We start from the raw sequence: 27,045 nt of genomic DNA, 5'->3' as shown, positions 1-27,045 counted from the left end.
GGCCTAAAGCTGGTGTTCAATAACAATAAGAGAAGAACACTCACATATATGTGGAAGCTGAACAATGCTCTACTCAACGATAACCTGGTCAAGGAAGAAATAAAGAACCAATTAAATACTTCTTAGAATTTAATGAAAATGAAGGTACAACATACCCAAACTTATGGGATACAATGAAAGCTGTACTAAGAGGAAAACTCATAGCTCTGAGTGCCTGCAGAAAGAAACAGGAAAGAGCATATATCAGCAGCTTGACAGCACACCTAAAAGCTCTAGAACAAAAAGAAGCACATACACCCAGGAGGAGTAAAAGGCAGGATATAATCAAACTCAGAGCTGAAATCAACCAAGTAGAAACAAAAAGGACCATAGAAAGAATAAACAGAACCAAAAGTTGGTTCTTTGAGAAAATCAACAAGATAGATAAACCCTTAGCCAGATAAGGAGAGGACACAGAGAGTGTTTCCAAATTAACAAAATCAGAAATGAAAAGGGAGACATAACTACAGAAACAGAGGAAATTCAAAAAAATCATCAGATCCTCCTACAAAAGCCTATATTCAACAAAACTTGAAAAACTGCAGGAAATGGACAATTTCTTAGACAGATACCAGGTACCGAAGTTAAATCAGGAACAGATAAACCATTTAAACAACCCCATACCTCCTAAGGAAATAGAAGCTTTCATTAAAGGTCTCCAACCGAAAATAGCCCAGGTCCATACGGCTGTAGTGCAGAATTCTATCAGACCTTCATAGAAGACCTCAAACCAATACTTCCAAACTATCCCACAAAATTGAAACAGATGGAGCACTACCGAATTCCTAGGATGAGGTCACAAATACTCTTATACCTAAACCACACAAAGACCCAACAATGAAAGAGAACTTCAGACCAATTTCCCTTATGAATATCGACACAAAAATACTCAATAAAATTCTGGCAAACTGAATCCAAGAGCACATCAAAACAATCATCCATCATGATCAAGTAGGCTTCATCCCAGGCATGCAGGGATGGTTTAATAGACGGAAAACCATCAACATGATCCATTATATAAACAAACTGAAAGAACAAAACCACATGATCATTTCATTAGACGCTGAGAAAGCATTTGACAAAATTCAACATCCCTTAATGATAAAAGTCCTGAAAAGAATAGGAATTCAAGGCCCATACCTAAACATAGTAAAAGCCATATACAGCAAACCAGTCGCTAACATTAAACTAAATGGAGAGAAACTTGAAGCAATCCCACTAAAATCAGGGACTAAACAAGGCTGCCCACTGTCTCGCTACTTATTCAATATAGTTCTTGAAGTTCTAGCCAGAGCAATCAGACAACAAAAGGAAATCAAGGGGATAAAGATTGGTAAAGAAGAAGTCAATATCACTATTTGCAGATGATATGATAGTATATTTAAGTGATCTCAATAGTTCCAACAGAGAAGTACTAAACCTGATAAACACCTTCAGCACAATGGCTGGGTATAAAATTAACTCAAATAAATCAGTAGCCTTCCTCTACACAAAAGAGAAACAAACTGAGATAGAAATAAGGAAAAGGACACCCTTCATAGTAGTTCAAAATAATATAAAGTACCTCGGAGTGACTTTAACCAAGCAAGTAAAAGATCTGTACAATAAGAAGTTCAAGCCTCTGAAGAAAGTAATTGAGGAAGGCATCAGAAGATGGAAAGATCTCCTATGCTCATGAATTGCCAGGATTAATATAGTAAAAATGGCCATTTTACCAAAAGCAATCTACATATTCCATGCAATCCCCATCAAAATACCAATCCAATTCTTCAGAGATTTAGAACAAATTTGCAAATTCATCTGGAAGAACAAAAAACCCAGGATAGTTAAAACTATCCTCAACAATAAAAGGACTTTTGGTGGAATCACTATCCCTGACCTCAAGCAGTATTACAGAGCAATAGTGCTAAAAACTGCATGGTATTGGTACAGAGACAGACAGATAGACCAATGGAATAGAATTGAAGACCCAGAAATGAACCCAAACACCTTCGGTCACTTGATTTTTGACAAAGGAGCCAAAACCATCCAATGGAAAAAAGAGCATTTTCAGCAACTGGTGCTGGTTCAACTGGAGGTCAACATGTAGAAGAATGGAGATCGATCCATGATTATCACCCTGTACAAAGCTTAAGTCCACATGGATCAAGGACCTCCACATCAAACCAGATACACTCAAACTAATAGAAGAAAAAGTGGGGAAGCATCTCAAACACATGGGCACTGGAAAAAATTTCCTGACCAAAACATCAATGGCTTATGCTCTAAGATCAAGAATTGACAAATGGGATCTCATAAAACTGCAAAGCTCTGTAAGGCAAAGGATACTGTTTTTAGGACAAAACAGCAACCAACAGATTGGGATAAGATCTTTACCAATCCTACAACAGAGAGAGTCATTATATCCAAAATATACAAAGAACACAAGAAGTTATACCTCAGGGAGACAAATAACACTATTAAAAAATGGGGTTCAGAGCTAAACAAAAAATTCACAGCTGAGGAATGCCGGATGGCTGAGAAACACCTAAAGAAATGTTCAACATCTTTAGTCATGAGGGAAATGCAAGTCAAAACAACCCGGAGATTTCACCTAACACCAGTGAGAATGGCTAAGATCAAAAACTCAGGTGACAGCAAATGCTGGCGAGGATGTGGAGAAAGAAGAACACTCCTTCATTGTTGGTGGGATTGCAGACTGGTAAAACCATTCTGGAAATCAGTCTGGAGGTTCCTCAGAAAATTGGACATTGAACTGCCTGAGGATCCAGCTATACCTCTCTTGGGCATATACCCACAAGATGCCCTAACACATAAAAAAGACACGTGCTCCACTATGTTCATCGCAGCCTTATTTATAATAGCCAGAATCTGGAAAGAACCCAGATGCCCTTCAACAGAGGAATGGATACAGAAAATGTGGTATATCTACACAATGAAATTTTACTCAGCTATCAAAAACAATGACTTTATGAAATTCATAGGCAAATGGTTGGAATTGGAAAATATCATCCCAAGTGAGGTAACCCAATCACAGAAAAACACACATGGTATGCCCTCATTGATAAGTGGCTATTAGCCCAAATACTTGAATTACCCTAGATGCCTAGAACACATGAAACTGAAGACGGATGATCAAAATGTGAATGCTTCACTCCTTCTTTAAAAGGGGGAACACGAATACCCTTGGCAGGGAATAGAGAGGCAAAGATTAAAACAGGCACAGAAGGAACACCCATTCACAGCCTGCCCCACATGTGGCCCATACATATACAGCCACCCAATTGATTAGATGGATGAAGCAAGAAGTGCAGGCAGACACGTCCGGATGTAGATCTCTCCTGAGGGACACAGCCAGAATACAGCAAATACAGAGGCGAATGCCAGCGCAAACCACTGAACTGAGACTAGGAACCCCGTTGAAGGAATCAGAGAAAAAACTCGAAGAGCTTGAATGGGCTCGAGACCCCTTATGAACAACAATGCCAAGCAACTAGAGCTTCCAGGGACTAAGCCACTACCTAAAGACTATACATGGACTGACCCTGGACTCTGACCTCATAGGTAGCATTGAATATCCTAGTAAGATCACCAGTGTAAGGGGAAGCCCTGGGTTCTGCTAAGACTGAACTCCCAGTGAACGTGATTGTTGGGGGGAGGGCAGCAATGGGGGGAGGATGTGGAGGGGAACACCCATAAAGAAGGGGAGGGGGAGGGATTAGGGGGATATTGGCCCAGAAACCGGGAAAGGGAATAACATTCGAAATGTAAATAAGAAATACTCAAGTTAATAAAAAAAAGGGGGGGGACAAGAATACACTTGGGAGGGGATAGGGAGGCAAATGTTAGAACTGAGGCTGAAGGAATGTGCATTCAGAGCCTGCCTCCATGTGGCCCGTATACATACAGCCACCAAACTAGGTAATTTGTATGAAGCAAAGAAGTGCAGGTGACAAGAAGTGGATGTAGATCTCTCCTGAGAGACACGACCAGAATATGGCAAATAAATAGGCGAATTCCAGCAGCAAACCACTAAACTGAGAACAGGACCCCCGTTGAAGGAATCAGAGAAAGTACTGAAAGAACTTGAAGGGTTGTGAGACCCCATATGAACAACAATGCCAACCAGCCAGAGCTTCCAGGGATTGAGCCGCTACGCAAAGATTATATACATGGACTGACCCTGAGATCCAAATGCATACGTAGTAATGAATAGCCTAATAAGGGCACCAGTGGAAGGGGAAGCCCTTGGTCCTGGCAATACAAACCTCCAGTGAACGAGATTGTTAGGAGGAGCTGTAATGGGGGGAGGATGGTGTGGGGAAAAACCACAGAGAAGGGGTGGGGGAGGGTTGGGAGATGTTGGCCTGTAAACAGGGAAAGATAAAAACAATTGAAATGTAAATGAGAAATACCCAATTCAATGAAGATGGAGAAAAAAAATTCTCCCAACCAAAAAAATCTCAGGAGCAGATGTCTTTAGTACTCAATTGTATCAGAATTTCATAGAAGACCTAATACCAATACTCTCCAAACTATTCCTCAAAAGAAAAACAGAAGGAACACTACCAAATTCATTCTATAAAGTCACAATTAGGCTTATACCTAAACCACAGAAAGACCCAACAAAGAAAGAGTATTTCAGACCAGTATCCCTTATGAATATCAATGTCAAAATACTCAAAAAGGTTCTCGAAAACGGAATCGAAGAACACATTAAAATGATCATCCATCATGATATGCTAGGCTTCATTCCAGGATTGTCCAATATTCAAAAATCTATCAATGTAATCCTCTATATAAAGCAACCCAAAGAAAAAGATCATGTGATCGACTCATTAGATTCTGCAAAGACTTTTGACAAAATTCAACACCCCTTCATGGTAAATGTCTTGAAAAGATGAGGAATTCAAGGCCTATACCTAAACACAGTAAAGGCGATATACAGCAAAAGTAGTCAACATCCAACTAAATGGAGAGAAACTTGAAGTAATCCCATTAAAATCAGGGACTAGACAAGGCTGCTACTGTCTCCTTACCTACTCAATATAGTACTTGAACTCCTAGCCAGAGTAGTCAGACAACAAAAAGGGGCCAAAGGGATACAAATAGGAAAAGAAAAAGTCATCATATCATTATTCACAGATGATATGATAGTATACTTACGTGACCCCCCAGAATTCCACCAGAGAACTCCTAGAGCTGATATACCATTTCAGCAAAGTCGCTGAATATACAATTAACTCAAACAAATCAGTAACCTTCCTCTACTCAAAAGACAAACAGGCTGAGAAAGAAATTAGGGAAATGATGACACCCTTCACAATAATCACGGATAACATAAAATACTGTGGTATGACTCCAGGCAAGCAAGTGAAAGATCTGTATTAAAAGAACTTCGAGTCTCTGAAGAAAGAAATTGAAGATCTCACAAGAGGGAAATATCTCCCATCCTCGTGGATTGTCAGGATTAATATAGGAAAAATGAACATCTTGCCAAATGCAGTTTACAGATTAAATGCAATTCCCATCAAAATCCAAAATCAATCCTTAACAGAGTTAGAAAGAGCAATTTGCAAATTCATTTGGGAAAACAAAAATCCAAGTATAGCCAAAGTTATCCTCATCAATAAAAGAACTCCTGGGGGAATCAACATTCTTAATGTTCAGCTGTATTTTAGAGCAATATTTATGGTATTGGTATAGAGACAGGCATATAGATCAATGGAATAGAATTGAAGAACCGGAAAAGAACTCACACACCTATGGTCACTTGATCTTTAACAAAGGAGCTAAAACCATCCAATGGGAAAAACACAGCATTTTAAACAAATGATGCTGGTTCAAGTGGAGGTCATCATGTAGAAGAATGAAAATTAATCTATTCTTTTCACCTTGTACCAAACTCAAGTCCATGATGATCAAGCAGCTCCACATAAAACCAGATACACTCAAACTAATAGAAGACAAAGTGGGAAAGAAACTTGAACACACAGTCACAGGGGAAAATTTTATGAACAGAGGACCAATGGCTTATGTGCTAAAATCAAGTCTCAACAAATGAGACCTCATAAAATTGCAAAGTTCTCATAAGGCAAATTAACTCTCATTAGAACGAAGAGCAACCAACTGATTGGGAAATGATCTTTACTAATCCTACATCTGATAGAACGCTAATATTCAATATATACAAAGAAGTCAAGAAGTTAGACTTCAGAGAATCAAATAACCCTATTAAACAGCAGGGTACAGAACTAAACAAAGAATTCTCAACTGATGAATGTTGAATGCCTGAGAAGCACCCAAAAAAATGTTCAACATTATTAGTCACCACGGAAATTCAAATCAACCTTGGGATTTCACCTCACAAGATTCAGAATACCTAGGTTTAAAAACTCATGTGACAGCTTGTGCTGGCCAGGATGTGGAAATAGAGGAACACTCCTCCATTCTTGGTGGGATTGCAAGCTGGTACAACCACTCTGGAAATCAGTCTGGTTGTTCCTCAGGAAATTGGCCATAGTACTACCTGAAGACACTATATACCACTCCTGGGCATATACCCAAAGATGTTCCAATATATAACAAGTATATATGCTCCACTATGTTCATAGAAGCCTTATTTATAATAGCCAGAAACTGGAAAGAAGCCAGATGTCCTTCAACTGAGGAATCGATTCAGAAATTGTGGTTCATTTACACATTGGAATTCTACTCAGCTATTAAAAACAATGCCTTCATCAAATTCTTAAGCAAATGGATATAACTCAAAAATATCTTCCAGAGTACTGTGATTCAATCACAAATAAACACCCACGGTATGTACTCACTGATAAGCTGATTTTAGACCAAAAGCTGGGAATGCCCAAGATACAATTCACAGACCACATCAAGCTCAAGAAGACCAAAGTGTGTATGTTTCAGAACTTCTTAGACAGGTAAATACAATTATTCTCAGGAGGAAATATGAAGAGAAAATGTGGAGTAGAGACTGTAATGTCTTCCAGAGACAGCACCACATGGGGATGCATCCCATATACAGCAACCAAGCCCAGACAATATTGCAGAGGCAAAGAAGTGCATGATGAGAGGAGCCTTATATAGCTGTGTACTGAGAGGCTCTGCCAAAGACTTACAAATACACAGGTGTTGCTCACAGCCAGTCATTGAACTGAGACCAGGGTCCACAATGTAGGAGTTAGAGAAAGAAATAAATGGGTTTGCAACCCCATCAGATGAACACAATATCAACTAACCAGACTCCCCAGAGCTCCCAGGGACTTAACGAACATCCCAAGAGAGCACAGGGATTGACCTATAGCCTCATTCCCATATGTAGCAGGGGATGAACTTTTGGGGCACCATTGGGTTTTGTCAAGGCTTGACATCCCAGTGTAACAGAAAGTCAGGGTGGGAGGTGGGAGGTGGGAGGTAGTGGGTGGGTGGGTGGGTGTGAAATCTCCCTCATATAGTATCAGGTGGCTGGTATAGTGGGTTTTTGGAGGGGAAACCAGGAAATAGGATAACATTTAAAATGTAAACAAAAAATGCAATTAAAAAGAATTACAGGAAAATACAACCAAACAAGTGAAGGAATTGAACAAATCATTCAGGATCAAAAATGGAAATAAAAACAATAAAGAAATCATAAAGGGAGACAACCATAGAGATAGAAATCCTAGGAAAGCAATCAGGTTTCATAGACTCAAGAATGATCAACAGAATACGAGATAGAAGAGAGAATCTTAGTGGCAGAAGATACTATAGAAAACTTTGACACAACACTCAAAGAAAATGCAGAATGCAAAAAGACCCTAACCCAAAACATCCAGGAAATTCAGGACCTAATTAGAAGATCAAACTAAAGATAATAGGTATAGAAAGGGGTGAAGAATCCCAACTTAAAGAGTCAATGAATATCTTCAGCAAAATTATAGAAGAATACTTCTTTAATCTAAAGTAAGAAATGCTCATAAGTATACAAGAAGCCTACAGAACTCCAAAAAGATTGGGCCAGAAAACAAATTTCTTTCAACAGAATATAGTTAAAACAAAAAACTCACTAAAGAGAGAAAGAATATTAAAAGCAGTAAAAGAAAAAGGTCAAGTAACATATAAGGGCAGACCTATCAGAATTATACCCCCCTTCTCAACAGATACTATGAAAGCAGGAAGATCCTGGGCAGTTGTCATACAGAACCTAACAGAATCGAAAAGCCATCCCAGGCTACTATACCCAGCTGAACTCTCAATTACCATAGATGGAGAAACCAAGATATTCCAAAATATAAACAAAATCAATGTCCTACCATGGAAAATAGTTGGAAATCTCCAACAAGAGGAGAATAACTACACCCTAGAAAAAGCAAGAAAGTAATCTTTCAACTAACAAAAAGAAGATAACCACACAAACATAATCCTACCTCTAACAACAAAAATAATAGGAAACAACCATCATTGTTCCCTAAAATCTCTCAACATCAATGGACTCAATTCCCCAATAATAAAACATAGACTAACAGACTTGATATATAAACAGGATCCAACATTTTGCTGCATACAGGAAACATACCTCAGTGACAACATACAATTCCTCATAGGAAAAGATTGGGAAAAAGGTTCCAGCAAATGATTTCAAGAAACAAGCTGGTGTAGCCATTCTAATATCGAAAAAAAAAAAAGACTTTCAACCAAAAGCTATCAAAAAAGCTAAGGAAGGACACTTCATATTTTTCATCAGAAATATCCATCAAGATGAACTCTCAATTCTGAATATCTATGCTATAATGCTATACCCACATTCATAAAAGAAACTTTACTAAAGAGCCAAGCACACATTGTACCTCCCACAAAAATAGTAGGCGATATCAGCACTCCACTATAATCAATGGACAGAACATGGAAACAGAAACTAAACAGACACACAGTGAAATGAAAAGAAGTTATGAACCAAATGGATTTAGCAGATATCTATAGAATATTTCATCCCAAACAAAAGAATTTACCTCCCTCTCAGCACCTCATGGTACCTTCTCCAAAACTGTCTGTCTACTTGGTCAACAGATACAAGATGATATAAATAATCCCATGCACTCATGTAATCACTGTTACTGAGGCTAGTTTGCAGTAACAAAAAAAATGGCAGAACACACATACCCATGCAAACTGAACAATGCTCTACTCAATGATAACTTGATCAAGGAAGAAATCACAATAAGAAATTGAAGACTTTTTAGAATTTAATTATAATGAAGGCAAAACATATCCAAACTTATGGGACACAATGAAAGCAGTACTAAGAGGACGACTCATAGCTCTGAGTGCCTCCAAAAAGAAACTGGAGCTAGCATACACTAGCAGCTTGACCTCACTCCTGAATCCTCTAGAACAAAAAGAAGCAAATATACCCAAGAGGAGTAGACAGCAGGAAATAATCATCTCAAGGCAGACATCAACGGGGGAGAAACAAAAGATCTATACAAAGGATAGACAAAACCGGGAAGTGTTCTTGGAGAAAACCAACAAGTTAGACAAACCTTTAACCAGACTAAGCAGAAGGTACAGAGACAGTATCCAAATTAACAAAATTAGAAATGATAATAGAGGTATAGCAAAAAACTGTAAATTTTTCAAATATCATCAGATCCTAGTACAAATGCCTATACTCAACAAAACTGAAAAATGTGGATCAAATGGACAATTTTCTAGATAGATACCAGGTACCAAAGTTAAATCAGGATCAGATGAACAATCTAAACAGTCCCATAGCTCCTAAATAAATAGAAGCAGTCATTAAATGTACACTATACATCTGAAGCCAAGGCCTAGATGGGTTTATTGCAGAACTCTATCAGACCTTCATAGAAGACCTAATACTAGTACTTTCCAAAGTATTCCACAACATAGAAACAGAAGTAACACTACCACATTTTTCTATGAAACCACAATTATGCTTCTAGCTAAACCTCACAAACACGTAACAATGAAAAAGAACTTCAGACCAATCTCCATTAGGAATATCAATAAAAATATTCAATAAAATTCCCTTGAAATGAATTCAATAACAGATCAAAACGATCATCCATCATGATCAAATAGGCTTCATCCCAGGGATGCAGGGTTGCTTCAGTATACAGAAATCTATCAACATAATCCCCTGTACAAAGATACTCAAAGAAAAAAAATCACATGATCATCTCATTGGATGCGGAGAAATCATTTGACAAAATTCAATACCCCTTCATGATAAAAGTCCTGGAAAGATCAGAAATTCAAGGCTCATACATAACCATAGTAAAGGTAATGTACATCAAACCAGTAGCTACTATCAAGCTAAATGGAGAGAAACTTGAAGCAATCTCACTAAAGTCAGGGATTAGACTAGGATCCTCCCTTTCTCCCTACCTATTGAATATAGTACTCAAAGTCCTAGCCAGAACAATTAGACAACAAATGAGGCCAAATGGATACAAATTGGAAAGAAAAAGTCAACATATTACTATTTGCAGTTGATATGATAGTACAGTTAAGTGACCCCAAAAGTTCCACCAGAGAACTTGTACAGCAGATAATCAACTTCAGCTAAGTGGCTAGATATAAAACTAATTCAAACAAATCAGTAGCCTTCCTCTACTTAAATCACAAACAAGCTGAGAAAGAAATTAGAGAAATGACACCCTTCACTATAGTCACATATAATATATAATACCTTGGAGTGACGCTAATCAAGCAAGTGAATGATCTGTATTACAAGAACTTCAAGGGAAGGGGCGGCACAGGTCTTCCTGGTTGCTGCCGCTGCAGAGAGCCCGTGGGCAGCACCCCGCGAGCAAACTTGAGCCTCGGGACCACAGGTAAGACCAACTTGTCTGCTGCAAGAGAGCTGCCTGGTGAGATCGGGACACACAGAGGCAGAGTTCATCTAGGACCGGGCACGTCCTGTGTTTGCCGGAGGTCGCACGCCCGCGGATCCCGGCCCGCAGCAGCTCTCTGCTCCCAGACCCTGTGGGAAAGAGACCTCACCGCCTGATCAGGTGGGCACTCCTGAGGCTGCAGAGCAGAAGAGACCACCAACACTGCCCACTCCTGCCCACATCCCTGGCCCAAGAGGAAACTGTATAAGGCCTCTGGGCTCCCGTGGGGGAGGGCCCAGGAGCGGCAGGACCCCTGCCTGAGACACCACCGGAACCTGAGGGAAACAGACCGGATAAACAGTTCTCTGCACCCAAATCCCGTCGGAGGGAGAGCTGAACCTTCAGAGAGGCAGACAAGCCTGGGAAACCAGAAGAGACTGCTCTCTGTACATACATCTCGGACGCCAGAGGAAAACACCAAAGGCCATCTGGAACCCTGGTGCACTGAAGCTCCCGGAAGGGGCGGCACAGGTCTTCCTGGTTGCTGCCGCTGCAGAGAGCCCGTGGGCAGCACCCCACGAGCGAACTTGAGCCTCGGGACCACAGGTAAGACCAACTTGTCTGCTGCAAGAAAGCTGCCTGGTGAACTCAAGACACAGGCCCACAGGAACAGCTGAAGACCTGTAGAGAGGAAAAACTACACGCCCGAAAGCAGAACACTCTGTCCCCATAACTGGCTGAAAGAAAACAGGAAAACAGGTCTACAGCACTCCTGACACACAGGCTTATAGGACAGTCTAGCCACTGTCAGAAATAGCAGAACAAAGTAACACTAGAGATAATCTGATGGCGAGAGGCAAGCGCAGGAACCCAAGCAACAGAAACCAAGACTACATGGCATCATCGGAGCCCAATTCTCCCACCAAAACAAACATGGAATATCCAAACACACCAGAAAAGCAAGATCTAGTTTCAAAATCATATTTGATCATGATGCTGGAGGACTTCAAGAAAGACGTGAAGAACTCCCTTAGGGAAACACAGGAAAACACTAATAAACAAGTAGAAGCCTTCAGAGAGGAATCGCAAAAATCCCTGAAAGAATCGCAGAAATCCCTGAAAGAATTCCAGGAAAACACAATCAAAAAATTGAAGGAATTAAAAATGGAAATAGAAGCAATCAAGAAAGAACACATGGAAACAACCCTGGATATAGAAAACCAAAAGAAGAGACAAGGAGCTGTAGATACAAGCCTCACCAACAGAATTCAAGAGATGGAAGAGAGAATCTCAGGAGCAGAAGATTCCATAGAAATCATTGACACAACTGTCAAAGATAATGTAAAGCGGAAAAAGCTACTGGTCCAAAACATACAGGAAATCCAGGACTCAATGAGAAGATCAAACCTAAGGATAATAGGTATAGAAGAGAGTGAAGACTCCCAGCTCAAAGGACCAGTAAATATCTTCAACAAAATCATAGAAGAAAACTTCCCTAACCTAAAAAAAGAGATACCCATAGGCATACAAGATGCCTACAGAACTCCAAATAGATTGGACCAGAAAAGAAACACCTCCCGTCACATAATAGTCAAAACACCAAATGCACAAAATAAAGAAAGAATATTAAAAGCAGTAAGGGAAAAAGGTCAAGTAACATATAAAGGCAGACCTATCAGAATCACACCAGACTTCTCGCCAGAAACTGTGAAGGCCAGAAGATCCTGGACTGATGTCATACAGACCCTAAGAGAACACAAATGCCAGCCCAGGTTACTGTATCCTGCAAAACTCTCAATTAACATAGATGGAGAAACCAAGATATTCCATGACAAAACCAAATTTACACAATATCTTTCTACAAATCCAGCACTACAAAGGATAATAAATGGTAAAGCCCAACATAAGGAGGCAAGCTATACCCTAGAAGAAGCAAGAAACTAATCGTCTTGGCAACAAAACAAAGAGAAAGAAAGCACACAAACATAACCTCACATCGAAATATGAATAAAACAATAATCACTATTCCTTAATATCTCTCAACATCAATGGGCTCAACTCCCCAATAAAAAGAAATAGATTAACAAACTGGATATGCAACGAGGACCCTGAATTCTGCTGCCTACAGGAAACACACCTCAGGGACAAAGACAGACACTACCTCAGAGTGAAAGGCTGGAAAACAACTTTCCAAGCAAATGGTCAGAAGAAGCAAGCTGGAGTAGCCATTCTAATATCAAATAACATCAATTTTCAACTAAAAGTCATCAAAAAAGATAAGGAAGGACACTTCATATTCATCAAAGGAAAAATCCACCAAGATGAACTCTCAATCCTAAATATCTATGCCCCAAATACAAGGGCACCTACATATGTAAAAGAAACCTTACTAAAGCTCAAAACACACATTGGACCTCACACAATAATAGTGGGAGATTTCAACACCCCACTCTCATCAATGGACAGATCATGGAAACAGAAATTAAACAGAGATGTAGACAGACTAAGAGAAGTCATGAGCCAAATGGACCTAACGGATATTTATAGAACATTCTATCCTAAAGCAAAAGAATATACCTTCTTCTCAGCTCCTCATGGTACTTTCTCCAAAATTGACCATATAATTGGTCAAAAAACGGGCCTCAACAGGTACAGAAAGATAGAAATAATCCCATGCGTGCTATCGGACCACCACGGCCTAAAACTGGTCTTCAATAACAATCAAGGAAGAATGTCCACATATACGTGGTAATTGAACAATGATCTACTCAATGATAACCTGGTCAAGGAAGAAATAAAGAAAGAAATTAAAAACTTTTTAGAATTTAATGAAAATGAAGGTACAACATACCCAAACTTACGGGACACAATGAAAGCTGTGCTAAGAGGAAAACTCATAGCGCTGAGTGCCTGCAGAAAGAAACAGGAAAGAGCATATGTCAGCAGCTTGACAGCACACCTAAAAGCTCTAGAACAAAAAGAAGCAAATACACCCAGGAGGAGTAGAAGGCAGGAAATAATCATACTCAGAGCTGAAATCAACCAAGTAGAAACAAAAAGGACCATAGAAAGAATCAACAGAACCAAAAGTTGGTTCTTTGAGAAAATCAACAAGATAGATAAACCCTTAGCCAGACTAATGAGAGGACACAGAGAGTGCGTCCAAATTAAAATCAGAAATGAAAAGGGAGACATAACAACAGATTCAGAGGAAATTCAAAAAAATCATCAGATCTTACTATAAAAACCTATATTCAACAAAACTTGAAAATCTGCAGGAAATGGACAATTTCCTAGACAGATACCAGGTACCGAAGTTAAATAAGGAACAGATAAACCAGTTAAACAACCCCATAACTCCTAAGGAAATAGAAGTAGTCATTAAAGGTCTCCCAACCAAAAAGAGCCCAGGTCCAGACGGGTTTAGTGCAGAATTCTATCAAACCTTCATAGAAGACCTCATACCAATATTATCCAAACTATTCCACAAAATTGAAACAGATGGATCACTACCGAATACCTTCTATGAAGCCACAATTACTCTTATACCCAAACCACACAAAGACACAACAAAGAAAGAGAACTTCAGACCAATTTCCCTTATGAATATCGACGCAAAAATACTCAACAAATTCTGGCAAACCGAATCCAAGAGCACATCAAAACAATCATCCACCATGACCAAGTAGGCTTCATCCCAGGCATGCAGGGATGGTTTAATATACGGAAAACCATCAACGTGATCCATTATATAAACAAACTGAAAGAACAAAACCACATGATCATTTCATTAGACGCTGAGAAAGCATTTGACAAAATTCAACACCCCTTCATGATAAAAGTCCTGGAAAGAATAGGAATTCAAGGCCCATACCTAAACATAGTAAAAGCCATATACAGCAAACCAGTTGCTAACATTAAACTAAATGGAGAGAGACTTGAAGCAATCCCACTAAAATCAGGAACTAGACAAGGCTGCCCACTCTCTCCCTACTTATTCAATATAGTTCTTGAAGTTCTAGCCAGAGCAATCAGACAACAAAAGGAGGTCAAGGGGATACAGATCGGAAAAGAAAAATTCAAAATATTACTATTTGCAGATGATATGATAGTATATTTAAGTGATCCCAAAAGTTCCACCAGAGAACTACTAAAGCTGATAAACAACTTCAGCAAAGTGGCTGGGTATAAAATTAACTCAAATAAATCAGTTGCCTTCCTCCATACAAAAGAGAAACAAGCCGAGAAAGAAATTAGGGAAACGACACCCTTCATAATAGACCCAAATAATATAAAGTACCTCGGAGTGACTTTAACAAAGCAAGTAAAAGATCTGTACAATAAGAACTTCAAGACACTGAAGAAGGAAATTTAAGAAGACCTCAGAAGATGGAAAGATCTCCCATGCTCATGGATTGGCAGGATTAATATAGTAAAAATGGCCATTTTACCAAAAGCGATCTACAGATTCAATGCAATCCCCATCAAAATACCAATCCAATTCTTCAAAGAGTTAGACAGAACAATTTGCAAATTCATCTGGAATAACAAAAAAACCCAGGATAGCTAAAGCTATCCTCAACAATAAAAGGACTTCAGGGGGAATCACTATCCCTGAACTCAAGCAGTATTACCGAGCAATAGTGATAAAAACTGCATGGTATTGGTACAGAGACAGACAGATAGACCAATGGAATAGAATTGAAGACCCAGAAATGAACCCACACACCTATGGTCACTTGATTTTTGACAAAGGAGCCAAAACCATCCAATGGAAAAAAGATAGCATTTTCAGCAAATGGTGCTGGTTCAACTGGAGGTCAACATGTAGAAGAATGCAGATCGATCCATGCTTATCACCCTGTACAAAGCTTAAGTCCACATGGATCAAGGACCTCCACATCAAACCAGACACACTCAAACTAATAGAAGAAAAACTAGGGAAGCATCTGGAACACATGGGCAGTGGAAAAATTTCCTGAACAAAACACCAATGGCTTACGCTCTAAGATCAAGAATCGACAAATGGGATCTCATAAAACTGCAAAGCTTCTGTAAGGCAAAGGACACTGTGGTTAGGACAAAACGGCAACCAACAGATTGGGAAAAGATCTTTACCAATCCTACAACAGATAGAGGCCTTATATCCAAAATATACAAAGAACTCAAGAAGTTAGACCGCAGGGAAACAAATAACCCTATTAAAAAATGGGGTTCAGAGCTAAACAAAGAATTCACAGCTGAGGAATGCCGAATGGCGGAGAAACACCTAAAGAAATGTTCAACATCTTTAGTCATAAGGGAAATGCAAATCAAAACAACCCTGAGATTTCACCTCACACCAGTGAGAATGGCTAAGATCAAAAACTCAGGGGACAACAGATGCTGGCGAGGATGTGGAGAAAGAGGAACACTCCTCCATTGTTGGTGGGATTGCAAACTTGTACAACCATTCTGGAAATCAGTCTGGAGGATCCTCAGAAAATTGGACATTGAACTGCCTGAGGATCCAGCTATACCTCTCTTGGGCATATACCCAAAAGATGCCCCAACATATAAAAAAGACACGTGCTCCACTATGTTCATTGCAGACTTATTTATAATAGCCAGAAGCTGGAAAGAACCCAGATGCCCTTCAACAGAGGAATGGATACAGAAAATGTGGTACATCTACACAATGGAATATTACTCAGCTATCAAAAACAACGACTTTATGAAATTCGTAGGTAAATGGTTGGAACTGGAAAATATCATCCTGAGTGAGCTAACCCAAACACAGAAAGACATACATGGTATGCACTCACTGATAAGTGGCTATTAGCCCAAATGCTTGAATTACCCTAGATGCCTAGAACAAATGAAAGTCAAGACAGATGATCAAAATGTGAATGCTTCACTCCTTCTTTAAAAGGGGAACAAGAATACCCTTGGCAGGGAATAGAGAGGCAAAGATTAAAACAGACACAGAAGGAACACCATTCAGAGCCTGCCCCACATGTGGCCCATACATATACAGCCATCCATTAGACAAGATGAATGCAGCAAAGAAGTGCAGGCCGACAGGAGCCGGATGTATATCGCTCCTGAGAGACACAGCCAGAATACAGCAAATACAGGGGCGAATGCCAGCAGCAAACCACTGAACTGAGAACGGGACTCCTGTTGAAGGAATCAGAGAAAGAACTCGAAGAGCTTGAAGGAGCTCGATACCCCTTATGAACAACAATGCCAATCAACCAGAGCTTCCAGGGACTAAGCCACTACCTAAAGACTATACATGGACTGACCCTGGACTCTGACCTCATAGGTAGCAATGAATATTCTAGTAAGATCACCAGTGGAAGAGGAAGCCCTTGGTCCTGCTAAGACTGAACCCCCAGTGAACGTGATTGTTGGGGGAGGGTAGTAATGGGGGGAGGGTGGGGAGGGGAACACCCATAAAGAAGGGGACGGGGAGGGATTAGGGGGATGTTTGCCTGGAAACCGGGAAAGGGAATAACACTCGAAATGTAAATAAGAAACACTCAAGTTAATAAAAAAAAAAAGAAAAAAATGGAAAAAAAAAAAGAACTTCAAGAAATGGAAGATCTCATAAGATGGAAAGATCTCCCATACCAATGATTGGCAGTTTTCATATAGGGAAAATGAATATCTTGCCAAAAGCAATCTAATTATTCAATGCAATTTCCCATCAATATTCAAGCTCAATTATTCCCAGAGTTAGAGCAATTTGAAAATTCATTCGGAATGTCAAAAAACTATTCAAAACAATAATAGGTCTTCTGGGGGAATCACCATCTCTAAGATACAGCTGTATTACAGAGCAATAGTGATAAAAACTGTATGGTATTTGTACAAAGCACACTCTTATGGCTCTCACATAAAAACATTTTGACATTGAAAAGAAATGTTTTTATAGGGAATATTAAAATAATTAACTAGAGTTATGGGGTGTGTGTGAAAAGGCTTAAGCAAAGAAAACTGTGGGAGTATGGAGAGAAGAGGTTGAAGGGAACGTATATCCCAAATGGAGAGGGCATGAAAGCATGGGAAATCTGCCTTGTAACCCAACATAAAAAGTAAGTGGAGGCCTAGGACATGTGTAGAGTCCTTCCTTCCTTCCTTCCTTCCTTCCTTCCTTCCTTCCTTCCTTCCTTCCTTCCTTCCTTCCTTCCTTTCCTTCTTTCTTTCTTCCTTTCTTTCTTCCTTCCTTTCTTTCTTTCTTTCTTTCTTTCTTTCCTTCTGTCCCCTTCCTTTTTCTTTCAGAAATTACACTGAAATGCTGGGACCAAAATGAACATTTACACATAGAAAAATTTTCTTTTCATTACTTTCTTATTGGATAAAGCCTCAGGTATCCTGGCAAATTTAAGCAATTGTGTTTTAACAGTGTCATCTTGTGTATATATTCTGATTTTCCCATTTGCATTAATCCAGATTCTCATCTGACATATTATGATTATGACAGATGAGCCCTTTGGAAAATTTTGTCACTTTTATTTTACTCAAATAATTATTCTTGAGTATATATTGATATTAAATGAATATTTGGTACTGTTGAATATCTTTTCGTGCTAAAACATTTGTTGAGTGCATAGGTTTTCTGAGTGATATGAATCAGCCATCGAACCAACAAGATATTTTATTTGCTTGACAATTTTTCTATGTTCAGTCCTGGGATTTTACCCAGTACAAAATTACTCAGCTGTGTTTAGGGTATGAAAAATCAAAAGAATGGATTATATTTAATATTTTCTTTTAAGGATATACTAGGGCCAAATACAAAATTAACACTACAAAATCTTCCCAATACTTACCACATTCAGAGGGGTTGTCTCTGGTATGAATTTTCTCATACCAAGCTATCATTTGAAGACTATGGCAGTCAGTATGTATGTGACCTCCTTTGCTGTGAATTCAAACATGGTGAACATGATTAACTATTTCCCCATTGTCTTAGAGTTTTCTGGCTGTGGATAGATACCATGATCATATCAACTCCTTTTAAGGAAAATATTAATTGGAAATTCCTAACATGGTCAAAGGTTTAGTATATTATTACCAGGGTGGGAAGCATTGGCAACATGCATGTAGGAAGACATGTTGCTGGAGAAGGAGCTGAAAGTTTTACATATGGGCCAGCAGGCAGCACGAAAAGAGAGTTACACTGGTCCTATCTTGAGCTTCTGAAACCTCAAAGCCCATTCTCAGTAGAACATTTTCTCTAACAAGACCATATCTACTCCAACAATTCCACACTTTCTATGGGCCTATGGTGGACATTTTCATTCAAACCCACCACACCAACATGTAGAAAAGGAGTTTTCTTGGACCATTGACAGAAAATTGAATTCTGAGCCATCTCTTAGAGACTCTTGCTCTAGGAATCCAAGTATTTTTCCTGAGGAAGCACTATCCTGGATAAGATACAGGAATTAGGCAGGCATTCAATTGATTTGGGCTGTAGAAAGGCAGAGAATGATGCCCAGTGAATGTTTGTTTCTGTCATTTTGTAACAATACTTCTTTGTAAAAGCTCTTAACAGAGTCCATTCCTTTTTTGTGTCCAGCAATATCCATGAATGCCACAAATTCTTGAAATGATATCTTCTAGTTGCAGCAAATCCCTTTCTATCTCAGTTTCCACAGAAGCTAAATATCTGTGGGAAAACATTCACATTGGATCTCCTAGGGCTCAAACTGGACTCTTGGTGACAGTAATGATTCCTGGGATGATATTTCCTCATTTCTTGTTCAGAGATTGACCCATAACAGATATTCTCATCCACAGAATCATGCCAAATCTTCACAGGGATTTATCTAGATGTCCCAGGGGCTAGAGATAGGGCATTACATTCAGTGGTGGCAGTCTGAATTGTTTTCCACACATATATTTATAAATAAAATGCTAAATTTGTTGTATCTGTGGAGCTTCCCTATTCTTGATGTTCTCTCTGATAAATAACCCAGCTCATCCATGCCACACTTTCCAGTAGAACAGTGAGGCGACCTTCCCACAGACCTATTCCTTACTCTCTTATGTTCCTCAGGCACATACATACAGCTCAACCACAGGCACACCTTCCAGAAGAGACATAGGTCACCTGCTGTTTGACATTCCCTACTATCTCACTTCCCTCTATAAAATACACATACACCCAAATAGGCCATAGATGACAAGGTACAGGACCTGCCCATAGTCACTCTCAATTATTCTGTTCCTTGAGGCAGATACCCGCTGCCCATCCTACCCCTGCCAGAAGACCAGGTAGGCTTCCTTCCTTTTGGCCTAAACCCACTCTCTTGGTTCCCTCTGGAAAACACCCTTATCATGTTAGGAATTTGTTTTGATGCTGTCTACATTCAATTCACCTCCAAAAGTTCAGAGTTTCCACCTCAATCTGGATTTGATTGGCCTTAAAGAAATGTTGTACAGTCAATGGCTGGGCAGGTAGACTGAGGTGGGACCTAGAGTTCTGTTTGGGCTACAACTGGTTGAGAGAAGTAAGAAGGCTGAGATCACCATGACTAGGAAGAAGAAAGACTAGAGATAAAGGAGCTCAGATATGTGAGAATCAAGGAAAGTGGCAATAGTGGCCACATCCCCACAGTTGTGTTTGGGGTATCAGAGATGAACGGTTTAGACTTTAAACGATTTTACCTGAGAAATACCAGAAGGGAGTGTTTGCTAGCAGCTGGAAGAATTGTAACTGCCAAGCCTCTGAGCTAGTTCAGAGATTTGTGGTTAACTGGCCTGTGTGTGTGTGTGTGTGTGTGTGTGTGTGTGTGTGTGTGTGTGTGTGTGGCCAAACTGATGGAGAAGCTATTAATTTCCTCAATCAGACTAAAAAACTAGAGAGAGATAACATAGAATCCCTTTAGTCTAATGTACATAATTAAATAAAACTATCACTCATCCAAAACTTGACCTTTTTAGGAAAGGTGAGACAAGAGTGTCTTATCCCAGATGCAACCCTCCATTCTTTCCGAAAATCTGGAATATAAGACCATTTGGAAAATTAGACCAGATGCCAATACGACAGTGCTAGGGGAAGGATTCCAGAACAGATGGCTAGGCAGACCAAAGAATGCATGGTATTGACAACTCCAAAATTAGAAAAGAACCCTAGATGCTTCATACAAATCCCAGCAAAAATCAGGGTAAAAGTCCAACAGATAAATTGGATGATAAATACAGGATGTCAGGTGACAATTTGCAACTGCTACTCTCCCTTACCACCCTCCCAAATTATATAAACATTGAAGGAGTAGCAGAAAAATCATTAATAGCAGGAATAGCAAGTATGTAATAATTATTCTACAATTGATCTCTAAATATCCCCCACAATATTTACACTATCACCTTATTGTGTGCTGTGGATAAATATCATACTCAAATTATTTTTTGAATGGCCTTGCATTAAAAGCCTTATACCCTTGGAATGCAATATCACTAAAGTACAATTTCTTTTAATAGAAGCAAGCATTACCTATCAAGGGAACTGATGAAACTGTCACTAACATGGTAAGTAAGTTATTGAAGGAAAGGATTATCAAACCCTCACAATCCTTTTACTTCAATAGTCCTCTTTGACTATTAAAGAAGGAACTAAGTCCATAGAGGTGAACATTAGACTCTTAGGAACATTGATCAGCTTTCTCCACAATTGTCGGGAAATTTACCTGATGCAGAAGATACATTCGTAAAATTTGGGATTTATAACCAAAATTTTGTTGACACCATAGACTCAACAGAGATTTTATTTAGCAGACCACTCCATGTTTGTTCTTGAGACCTTACTAATTTAACCTGGAACAATAAACAGTGCAGATTCAAAGGAGTGCCTCAAGGCTATACGAATATTGCCAATAATTGTTCATGTGACACTAAGATGATCATGGGAAAAGCTACCTGAATCAGATTGCATACTTTTAAGCTATGTACATGATATTTTGATTGTAGTATACAATTAAGGATACTGTTCATAATTATATGGAGACAGTAACTGATATTTTGGTACATGATGGCTGAACAAGGTAAAGACAAGGTGAAAAGGCCAGAAACCTCAACAAAGTTTTTAGGTGTGTTATGGACTTAGAGAAGACTTTAAATATTTTAACTATCCCCTAGTCCCAGGGAAAAATTCAGTTGCACACCTAATTGGTATGTTTGCATGCTGGAGGAATCAAATACCATTTTTACAGATTATTATCAACCCCCTCCATAATGTTACGAGAAAGGCATTTAATTTAATCTGGGAAAAAGAAAAAAGAGAAGCTTTTAAGATAGTTAGTAAGCTCATATTTGAACATGAAACCCTGACCCATATTGAACCACAATGATACCTAAATTGTGGATAACATATGTATTGGTGAGTATGGCAATTGGGACCCTTCATAAAACAAAAGGGCGTCCACTAACAGTTGCCCATTGAGTTCTATTGCAAACACTTCCCTTATTGCAGAGAATAAGTACTCTCTTGAGAATCTAATCTGATCATTTTTGAGGTATTCTGGGTCCTACACTCAACCATTGCCAACTACTCTATGGCCATAAGGGCATCCATTCCAGTGGTGGATTGGATCTGCTGGAAGGAAGAGTGCCTTGCAGGCTTAGGTCTGTAAAGAAAAGTCTTACATTGGAAATGGTAGTGATATGAATTCCTTTGTGACCTTTTGCGCTTTCTCACTTTGAGGAAATAGTTCAGTTGCCTAAAATCTCCATCTGTAAACCACTCACGCTCTGCACACAAATCCCGTGGGAGGGAGAGCCAAACCTTCAGAGAGGGAGACAAGCTTGGGAAACCAGAAGAGACTGCTCTCTGCACATACATCTCGGAAGCCAGAGGAAAACACCAAAGGCCGTCCCCAGCTCCGAAAAAAAGAACCAAAAAAAAAAAAAAAAAAAAAAAAAAAAAAAAAAAAACACCAAAGGCCATCTGGAACCCTGATGCGCTGAAGCTCCCGGAAAGGGCGGCGCAGATCTTCCTGGTTACTGCCGCCACAGAGAGCCCGAGGGCAGCACCCCGCGAGTGAACTTGAGCCTCAGGACCACAGGTAAGACCAACTTTTCTGCTGCAAGTGACCAGCCTGGTGAACTCAAGACACAGGCCCACAGGAACAGCTGAAGACCTGTAGAGAGGAAAAACTACACGCCCGAAAGCAGAACACTCTGTCCCCATAACTGACTGAAAGAGAGGAAAACAGGTCTACAGCACTCCTGACACACAGGCTTATAGGACAGTCTAGCCACTGTCAGAAATAGCAGAACAAAGTAACACTAGAGATAATCTGATGGCGAGAGGCAAGCGCAGGAACCCAAGCAACAGATCGGAGCCCAATTCTCCCACCAAAACAAACATGGAATATCCAAACAGACCAGAAAAGCAAGATCTAGTTTCAAAATCATTTTTGATCATGATGCTGGAGGACTTAAAGAAAGACGTGAAGAACTCCCTTAGAGAACAAGTAGAAGCCTACAGAGAGGAATCGCAAAAATGCCTGAAAGAATTCCAGGAAAACATGAATAAACAAGTAGAAGCCCATAGAGAGGAGACACAAAAATACCTGAAAGAATTCCAGGAAAACATAAATAAACAAGTAGAAGCCCATAGAGAGGAGACACAAAAATCCCTGAAAGAATTCCAGGAAAACACAATCAAACAGTTGAAGGAATTAAAAATGGAAATAGAAGCAATCAAGAAAGAACACATGGAAACAACCCTGGATATAGAAAACCAAAAGAAGAGACAAGGAGCTGTAGATACAAGCTTCACCAACAGAATACAAGAGATGGAAGAGAGAATCTCAGGAGCAGAAGATTCCCTAGAAATCATTGATTCAACTGTCAAAGATAATGTAAAGCAGAAAGAGCTACTGGTCCAAAACATACAGGAAATCCAGGACTCGATGAGAAGATCAAACCTAAGGATAATAGGTATAGAAGAGAGTGAAGACTCCCAGCTCAAAGGACCAGTAAATATCTTCAACAAAATCATAGAAGAAAACTTCCCTAACCTAAAAAAAGAGATACCCATAGGCATACAAGAAGCCTACAGAACTCCAAATAGATTGGACCAGAAAAGAAACACCTCCCGTCACATAATTGTCAAAACACCAAACGCACAAAATAAAGAAAGAATATTAAAAGAAGTAAGGGAAAAAGGTCAAGTAACATATAAAGGCAGACCTATCAGAACCACACCAGACTTCTCGCCAGAAACTATGAAGGCCAGAAGATCCTGGACTGATGTCATACAGACCCTAAGAGAACCCAAATGCCAGCCCAGGTTACTGTATCCTGCAAAACTCTCAATTAACATAGATGGAGAAACCAAGATATTCCATGACAAAACCAAATTTACACAATATCTTTCTACAAATCCAGCACTACAAAGGATAATAAATGGTAAAGCCCAACATAAGGAGGCAAGCTATACCCGAGAAGAAGCAAGAAATTAATCGTCTTGGCAACAAAACAAAGAGAATGAAAGCACACAAACATAACCTCACATCCAAATATGAATATAACGGGAAGCAATAATCACTATTCCTTAATATCTCTCAACATCAATGGGCTCAACTCCCCAATAAAAAGACATAGATTAACAAACTGGATACGCAACGAGGACCCTGAATTCTGCATCCTACAGGAAACACACCTCAGAGACAAAGACAGACACTACCTCAGAGTGAAAGGCTGGAAAACAACTTTCCAAGCAAATGGTCAGAAGAAGCAAGCTGGAGTAGCCATTCTAATATCAAATAAAATCAATTTTCAACTAAAAGTCATCAAAAAAAAATAAGGAAGGACACTTCATATTCATCAAAGGAAAAATCCACCAAGATGAACTCTCAATCCTAAATATCTATGCCCCAAATACAAGGGCAACTACATACGTAAAAGAAACCTTACTAAAGCTCAAAACACACATTGCACCTCACACAATAATAGTGGGAGATTTCAACACCCCACTCTCATCAATGGACATTTCATGGAAACAGAAATTAAACAGAGATGTAGACAAACTAAGAGAAGTCATGAGTCAAATGGACTTAACAATATTTATAGAACATTCTATCCTAAAGCAAAAGGATATACCTTCCTCTCAGCTCCTCATGGTACTTTCTCCAAAATTGACCATATAATTGGTCTAAGAACGGGCCTCAACAGAAAGATAGAAATAATCCCATGCGTGCTATCGGACCACCACGGCCTAAAACTGGTCTTCAATAACAATAAGGGAAGAATGCCCACATATACGTGGAAATTGAACAATGTTCTACTCAATGATAACCTGGTCAAGGAAGAAATAAAGAAAGAAATTAAAAACTTTTTAGAATTTAATGAAAATGAAGGTACAACATACCTAAACTTATGGGACACAATGAAAGCTGTGCTAAGAGGAAAACTCATAGCTCTGAGTGCCTGCAGAAAGAAACAGGAAAGAGCATATGTCAGCAGCTTGACAGCACACCTAAAAGCTCTAGAACAAAAAGAAACAAATACACCCAGGAGGAGTAGAAGGCAGGAAATAATCAAACTCAGAGCTGAAATCAACCAAGTAGAAACAAAAAGGACCATAGAAAGAATCAACAGAACCAAAAGTTGGTTCTTTGAGAAAATCAACAAGATAGATAAACCCTTAGCCAGACTAATGAGAGGACCCAGAGAGTGTGTCCAAATTAACAAAATCAGAAATGAAAAGGGAGACATAACTACAGATTCAGAGGAAATTAAAAAATCATCAGATCTTACTATAAAAGCCTATATTCAACAAAACTTGAAAATCTGCAGGAAATGGACAATTTCCTAGACAGATACCAGGTACCGAAGTTAAATCAGGAACAGATAAACCAGTTAAACAACCCCATAACTCCTAAGGAAATAGAAGCAGTCATTAAAGGTCTTCCAACCAAAAAGAGCCCAGGTCCAGATGGGTTTAGTGCAGAATTCTATCAGACCTTCATAGAAGACCTCATACCAATATTATCCAAACTATTCCACAAAATTGAAACAGATGGAGCACTACCGAATACCTTCTACGAAGCCACAATTACTCTTATACCTAAACCACACAAAGACACAACAAAGAAAGAGAACTTCAGACCAATTTCCCTTATGAATATCGACGCAAAAATACTCAACAAAATTCTGGCAAACCGAATGCAAGAGCACATCAAAACAATCATCCACCATGACCAAGTAGGCTTCATCCCAGGCATGCAGGGATGGTTTAATATACGGAAAACCATCAACGTGATCCATTATATAAACAAACTGAAAGAACAGAACCACATGATCATTTCATTAGATGCTGAGAAAGCATTTGATAAAATTCAACACCCCTTCATGATAAAAGTCCTGGAAAGAATAGGAATTCAAGGCCCATACCTAAACATAGTAAAAGCCATATACAGCAAACCAGTTGCTAACATTAAACTAAATGGAGAGAATCTTGAAGCAATCCCACTAAAATCAGGGACTAGACAAGGCTGCCCACTCTCTCCCTACTTATTCAATATAGTTCTTGAAGTTCTAGCCAGAGCAATCAGACAACAAAAGGAGGTCAAGGGGATACAGATCGGAAAAGAAGAATTCAAAATATCACTATTTGCAGATGATATGATAGTATATTTAAGTGATCCCAAAAGTTCCACCAGAGAACTACTAAAGCTGATAAACAACTTCAGCAAAGTGGCTGGGTATAAAATTAACTCAAATAAATCAGTTGCCTTCCTCTATACAAAAGAGAAACAAGCGGAGAAAGAAATTAGGGAAACGACACCCTTCATAATAGACCCAAATAATATAAAGTACCTCGGAGTGACTTTAACCAAGCAAGTAAAAGATCTGTACAATAAGAACTTCAAGACACTGAGGAAAGAAATTGAAGAAGACCTCAGAAGATGGAAAGATCTCCCATGCTCATGGATTGTCAGGATTAATATAGTAAAAATGGCCATTTTACCAAAAGCGATCTACAGATTCAATGCAATCCCCATCAAAATACCAATCCAATTCTTCAAAGAGTTAGACAGAACAATTTGCAAATTCATCTGGAATAACAAAAAACCCAGGATAGCTAAAGCTATCCTCAACAATAAAAGGAATTCAGGGGGAATCACTATCCCTGAACTCAAGCAGTATTACA

The sequence above is a fragment of the Rattus norvegicus genome, chromosome 12 (genome assembly GCF_021556685.1).
Source record: "Rattus norvegicus strain SHRSP/BbbUtx chromosome 12, alternate assembly SHRSP_T2T, whole genome shotgun sequence".
Classification (NCBI taxonomy): domain Eukaryota; kingdom Metazoa; phylum Chordata; class Mammalia; order Rodentia; family Muridae; genus Rattus; species Rattus norvegicus.
Note: the sequence above shows the minus strand (reverse complement) of the source record.